The following is a 7,307-nucleotide window of genomic DNA, read 5'->3' on the forward strand; positions in this document are numbered from 1 at the left end:
GGTAGGTAGTCTGGCCTTTTCTCTGCTGCGTTAGGATTTTCCTTTCATAGCTAGTTTGTTTAGGCGAAATTATTATGTGTCTGGGAGTTGGTCTTCTCATTTGTTGTCTTGCAGGGGTTCTCTGAATCTCTTGTGCTTGAATTTTTTCTTCCTTAATGAGATGAGGGAAGTTTTCTTGAATGATTTCATGAAATGTTTGTTCCAGTGTGGCTTCTGTTTTCAGGAAGGCCAATTATTCTTAGGTTTTGTCTCTTGAAGTGATCATTCATCTCTTGCAGGTTTTGTTCTGTCTTTTTGAGCTTCTTTTCTATGCTTTTGACAGTTTGGGTTAGTTCTGTGTTTTGGTCTTCGAGCTCTGAGATTCTTTCTTCTACTTGGCTGATTCTGCTTTCCATGCTTATTAGTCTGTTGTTCATTTCCATCACAGTATTCTTTACTGCTGTCATTTCTGACATCAGCTCCTTCCTATTTTCCTCTTGTCTCTCCTCAATTTTTTTAATTCTCTCCATTAATGTCTTGATGTCTGGGTTTGTTGCATGTAACCAGTCATTCTGGGGACTCTTCATTGTTTGTGTTCCAGAATCTGTTTTCTCAGTGTCTGATTTCCCAGGGGTCTGTATAAGACCCATATCCTTCTTTTGGTTTTTCTTCATTTGTGTGGTTTTTCCCCCTCCCTACTTCTTCCTTCCCTCCATGTCACCGTCTTCCTTAATTCTGTTATTCAGGAGTAAAGGGTTTGTTTTTACTTCTGTTTGTTCAATCTTCTATTCTTTATGTATGTCCTCTTACTTTGTTCAATTCTGAAGTTGCACTGTAGGTTGGAGGTGGTCCTTTTTGCAGTTTTGAGATTTACTTAAGGGGAGAGCTGTGATTCAAAATCTGTCTCCAGATCCTGGTATTCGCTGACAGGTGTGTGGATAATGTGGAACCCACTTCCCACTGCCCTGGAATCTGTCTGTGCAGTGAGGCTGTAGGTTTACTCCCTGAATTAAAATGTGGTTAGCAGAGGGGAGAGAATGGAGCAGATAGTGGGTTGAAGAGAGGAGTGGAGAGATAGAGGAGTAAGGGGGGAAACAAACAAGTGTGCCAACAAATAGAGAGAGAAGCCTATACTGAAACAGATAAAAACAATAGACCACAGCTACAGATGAACCTACTCTCATACAAAGAAATAAAAAATAAAAATAAAACATATAAGCTAACCAACATACAAGCTAACCAACCACCTTGTTAGTGTGCTGTTCCTGTATACAAAGATATGGTTTACAGAGAGAAGAAAAGAGAAGAAAAGGAAAAGGAAAGAAGAAAAAAGGGAACAATACAGTAGGAATAGAATTAAGTCATTAAACTAATAGAATCAATGAAGCACCCTCTGAGACATTTCGTTTAAGTCCAATGTCCTTTTAGGTCTGATTTCTAGTTTTCTTTTCAAGCTGGTAAATTAGTTTGCAGTTAGGATCAGTTGCCCCTGATCTGCTGTGAAGGACAGTTCAGATTACCCTCCATTCAGCACTCTTGTCTATGTCTTTATCAAGCTTGTTTCTCCCGTTTCAGTGTTGTTACTTTGAATCGCCAGCAGGTGGTGATATCTCAGTTGCTGGCCCCAGAGGGGGTGGGGCCGGACAGGAACAAGATGGTTGCCTGCCTCTGAGCAGGCAACAGGAGACTTACGCTGGGCGGGCAGGACAGTCTCGGACTCAGGAGAGGTGGCAGTGATCCCAGCAGATCTTCCTTGAAGGGGTTTGATGTGGATCGCCTCAGGCCCGGGTGGTGTGATATGCCACCTTTCACAGAGGCCACAGCAGCGGCGGCGACGGCAGCAGCGGTGGGGGGAGGGGCTGCGGCGGCAGCGGCACTGTTTGCACCGCAGTAACTGTCCAGTCCGTTGCGATGTCCCAGCAGTGGCAACGGCCGAGCTCTGTATGAAGAGCAGGTTGCGATGTTGGGGTCCCCAGCCCCACGGGGTGAGAGTCAGAGACCCACTGCAGATCTCCTTTGCAGAGGGCTTCAGAGACCAGGTTGCCCCGTTGCCATCTTGCTGCTTCTCCTGTACAACATTTTTTTAATCCAGTCCTCTTTTGATGGGCAGCATGGTTAGTTCCATGTTCTCACTATTGTGAACAATGCTGTGATAAGCATACATGTGCAGGTATCTTTTTTATAGAGTGATCTGAGTTCTTCCGGATATATTCCCAGTAGGGAGATTGCAGAGTCATATAGAAGGTCAATTTTTAGAACTTTTAGGAATTGCCACACTGTTTTCCACAGAGGCTGTACTAGTTTCCACTCCCACCAACAGTGTAGAAGTGTTCCCTTCTTGCCACATCCTCTCCATCTTCTGTTATTTTTTGAGTTATTGATGATAGCCATCATGACTGGAATTAGATGGTATCTCAGTGTGGGTTTAATTTACATTTCTTTGATGACTAGTGAGACTGAGCACTTTTTCATGTATCTGTTGGCTGCTCGTATGTCTTCTTTTGAGAAGTGTCTATTCATATCTTTTGCCCACTTTGTAATGGGACTGTTTGTTTTTTTTCTTTTCAGTACATTTGAGTTCCTTGTAGATCCTTGATGTTAGGCCTTTGTCAGTTAGAGTTGGCAAATCTTTTTTCCCAGTCTGTGGACTGTCTCCCTGCTCTCTTGATGGTTTCTTTGGCTTTGCAGAAGCTTAGGATGACTCATTATTAAAAGATGTCAGTTCTCCCTAAATTAATTTATAAATTTGACACAACCTTAATAAAAATTTCATCAGGGTTTTTATGGAATTAAACTTGATACTAAAATTCAACTTGAAAAGACCAAGCATGCACAAATACCTAGACATTAAACACACAATCAATCATGCTTCATTAAAACAGTGTAGTACTGGTATACAAATAGACAAATACATGATGAATAACCCAGAAATAGACCTAAGTACATGTGGAAGTTCCATGTTTGATAAAGATATTATGTAATTTCAATTTTTGTTTATCCTTTTCACTCAATTATTTAATAGAAAGTTAATGAATTTCCTTTCTATTAAATAATTGAGTGAAAAGGATAAACAAAAATTGAATTTCCTCCAAAGAAGGAAGAGACTTTGTGTTTTTGTTAATCACTACTAATTTTATTTTATTGTGATCACAGAATACTTTTGTAATATTTCTACTTTATAGAACTTAATAATTTTCTTTGTAAACTGCTATGTGCTCATTTTGTGTGTGAATATTTCATAGATATTTGAGAAGGTATATTCCCTTTTGTCAGGGTATATAGTTTAATATATATCCATAAAAAACACTTTTTTTCATTTTGTAGTTTTAGTCTTCAGTCTCCATACTTATTTTTTATCCTAAGTAGTTTATCAGTCTCTGATTATTAGTGTGTTTTTATCTACAAAAAAGGTAACTGGTGTGTTATTTGGTACATAATATTTACATTTAATATTTCCATTATGAGTTATGGCTCTTACATCTTAAAATCTATTTTCTTTTGTCATGTTTAGTACTTTTTGGGTTAAGTTTATCACCTCTCAGTTTCACTTCTCTTTGCTTTCTCATTGTTTACATGAATTATACCTCTGTTTATATTCAATCTTTTAAAGTAATTTTGCTTTACGTATGTCCTTGTATGCAGAATATAGTTGGATCTTACTTTGTAAGCCTAATTAAAACTTTTCTTTTGTTAGGAAGTGTATACACATTTTTATTTGTTGATATGACATACATTTTGTTCGAAACTCTGTCACAAATTGTATAATGTGCATTTTGTGTTATCTTTTATTTTTTATTCTTTATGGACTATGTATTGTTTGCTCTGTAATCTTTAATTTTTCTTCTTTTTGGCATTTAGGGTTTGTATATTTGTTCTAATGATTACCTTTGCACATGTACTTTTGTTAGTGTCTTTTATGTCCTGTTTTCTTATTTAACTTGTTATCTGGTTTATCTAATTTTATTGGTATCCTTTAACTCTGCCTCATTGTCTATTTAATAATCAGTGATTTAATTTTGCTTTTCTCTTCTCCCTTCTCCCATGTTTAGTTTCATTATTTATATAAAGATTTCTTGTACCAATATTGAAAAGCCAAATAGCAAAAGAATAAGATTGTTTAAAAGAAGAATATACAACTAATGGAAGAAAAAATTATAATGGCCAATATAAATGTGACTAGAAGTTCAAATTCACTAGTTATCTGAAAGATGCCCCTTAAAATGACATGGTATTTTTTGCCTGTCATTGGTAAAAAGTAAAGCTTGGCAAATGTTTTATATTGGGAAATATGAAAGGGAAATGATGCTCTCATACATATCTGTTGGGAGTCTAAATTGGTCTGATTACTTTATAATTTTTTGTGTTATACTTCACAGTCCAGCAATTCCACTTAATGAACTACATTATAGAGAAACTGCTCCAGAAGAGATATATAGGGATATTAATTAAAGTACTTTTGCCAGAAGTAAAAAATTAGAAATAACCTAAATACTCAACAATGGGTCTGTTGAGAAATGCAATTATATTTGCATAAGATTGAATTCTTTCCGGTAATTAAAAAGCATAAACTAGAGATAGAGTGTATGCTCTATATTTGCTATATTACTAATGACGCTTTTTAACCCTCAACAACTTTATTTTCATTTATATGATATATTTACTCATTTTTGAAATGGCAATAATTATACCACCTATCTTATGTTTTCATTGTGATAATTGACTATATAAATGTATAAAAAGTGTTTTAGAAATGCCTGATACATAGAAAATCTATTACAATGTTAGCTGTCATTATCATCTAAAAACAAAACAAAAAACCCTTCAAAATTCATAATTTTAAATGACAAAAATGCAGATTATATTACTCTTTTTGTAATCAAACCACATATAAATAATTACTATATATTTTTTATTAATCCATATTGTCTTTGTCCATTTGTGCTACTATAAAAATACCTGAGACTGGGTGCTTTATGAATAATATAAATGTATTTCTCACAGTTCTGGAGACTGGGAAGTTCAAGATCAATGTGCCGGCAGGTTTGGTGTCTGATAGGGCTGCTGCCTACTTCCAAGATGGTGCCTTGTTGCTGGGTCCTTACATGGCAGATTAGCAGAAGAGAATGAATCCCTTCCCTTAAGCCCTTTTATAAGAGCTCTAACTTCATGGGTTAATCAACTCTTAAAAGGCCCACCTATTAGTGCTATCATATTGGTGACTAAGTTTTGATACATAAGTTTTGGGGTGCACATTCAGATAACAGCACATATGTATAAGTAGATATTAAAAAATGATCTAAAGTCAGGCATGGTGGCTCATTCCTATAATCCCAGCATTTTGAAGGCCAGGGTAGGAGGATTGCTTTAGCTCAGGGGTTTGAGACCAGCCTGGGCAAGAGTAAACAGAGGTAAGGTCTTCACCTTACATGTTGCTTGATTTCTCTCCTTCTTATAAAATGTTAAAACTACATACAAGCTAATTTTTAAATTCTATTACCCGGAAATATATGAGATGGAACTCAAACAAAGCCCCAAACTTAAAACATTAGCCAGATGTAATGGTGCACACCTGTAGTCCCAACCACTCAGGAGGCTGAAGCAGATGGATCACTTGAGCCTAGGAGGTCAAAGCTGCAGTGAGCTGTATGTGTGCCACTGCACTCTAGTCAGGGTAACAGAGCGAGAGACCCTGACTCAAAAAATAACAACAACAAAAAAAAGTGGAACACCACATACCAAAATCTTAACAGGGGTTGGGTGTGATGAAAATGGGGAAAGAATGAAAATGGAAGTGGTCATTTACAGGGATTTTAGTTTTGTCTGCTGCCTCTATTTCTTTAAAGAAAAATAAAAACCTAGAAGCAATATTGCAAAAACTCAGAGTGTATTTATTTAAAAATGTGTATTTATTCTTACACGATTAAACCTGTCACCTTTAAAGTACTGTCCATTTGATGCAATACACCTATTGAGATGCTTTTTCTACTGCTCAAACCAGTTTTGAACTCGTCAATCTTGATATCTTTTAGTGCTTCTGACATTTTTGGTTTCATCTCTTTCATGTTGGCAAAAGGTTTCCCTTTGAGGACTTTTTTCGACCAGGGAAACAAACGAAAAAATTGCCTGGGGGCAAGATCAGGTGAACAGGAAGGGTGGGGCAGGAGGGTCATACCATTTTTGATCAAAAACTGCTGAACAGTGTGGTGTGGGCAGGTGCACTGGTATGAAATCACCCATCATGAAATGGCCAAATGCACTGAAAGAATTTCTAAAAAAAAAAAGCCAAACAAACACAAAACAAAACACTGAAGCTAAACATAACCTCTGACAACAGTGCTAGCTGGTACACTGATGCCAATGGGTTTCTAGAACATTTACCTAGTGTGAGAAGCCTGTACCACCAGGAACCTGCCTTTCAAAAAGCAATTCTAGCTTTGTTTGGGTTTTCTCTCATATATTTTGGGTAATAGAATTTAAAAAGGAGTTTGCAGTTTTTACCATTTATAAGAGAAAAATCAAGTAACATGTAAAGTGAAGACCTTACCTCTGTTTACTCTGTGTTCCCAGTGGCCTTAAGATGAAGTGCTGATCAATCAGAAAGATTAATTAGTGGATGGATACCCATTCACCAGTCTCAGAGGACCCCAGCCCATTCATCATTGATCATAATAGTCCCAGAATTCCCCAGTTGGAAGTTATAACATACATCTCAATAAATATATTTCTCATAATAGTTAAAATGCAGACATTTAGACATGACTTAAGAAAACGAATTAGAAATGAATCAGAGTAGTTGTATGGGCAGAAGACCTTTCATCTGATGAAAACTTTCAGTGTCTCTCACTATTTCCACTGCATGGATAACTCCTGCCTTCTGTAGTATCCAGCCTTGTGGTATCTTCCAGGGCAGATGGTACCTTCTTAAAGTATCCCCTGAATTCCTTCCCTTGTTGCATTAGTTACCTCCCCTAATCACTCCATTTCACCTTCCATGAAAAGGCTGACATTACTCAGATTGTGATGGCTTGTTTCTCTTTCTTTTTTCTATTGTAACTTTTTAACTTTTTCTTTTTTTTATAATCAATATTTTTTATTATGATATTGTGGGGTACAGTTAAGGGTTAGGTATACAAATATGCTTCATTCAGGCACCCTTGTTGATAAGAGATGTCTCCCCGTCCCCAGACAGATATTTACTACCATTAATCCCATCTACATTCCCCTCCCCACCCCCATAGTTTCCCACCACTGTCAGTCATTTCCTTATAGTATTACATTGGATGATCAAGGTCCACTATATGAGTGAGAAATGTGATACTCAGATCTTT

The sequence above is a fragment of the Carlito syrichta genome, unplaced genomic scaffold (assembly GCF_000164805.1).
Source record: "Carlito syrichta isolate Samal-C Ts95f unplaced genomic scaffold, Tarsius_syrichta-2.0.1 Scaffold315475, whole genome shotgun sequence".
Lineage (NCBI taxonomy): Eukaryota > Metazoa > Chordata > Mammalia > Primates > Tarsiidae > Carlito > Carlito syrichta.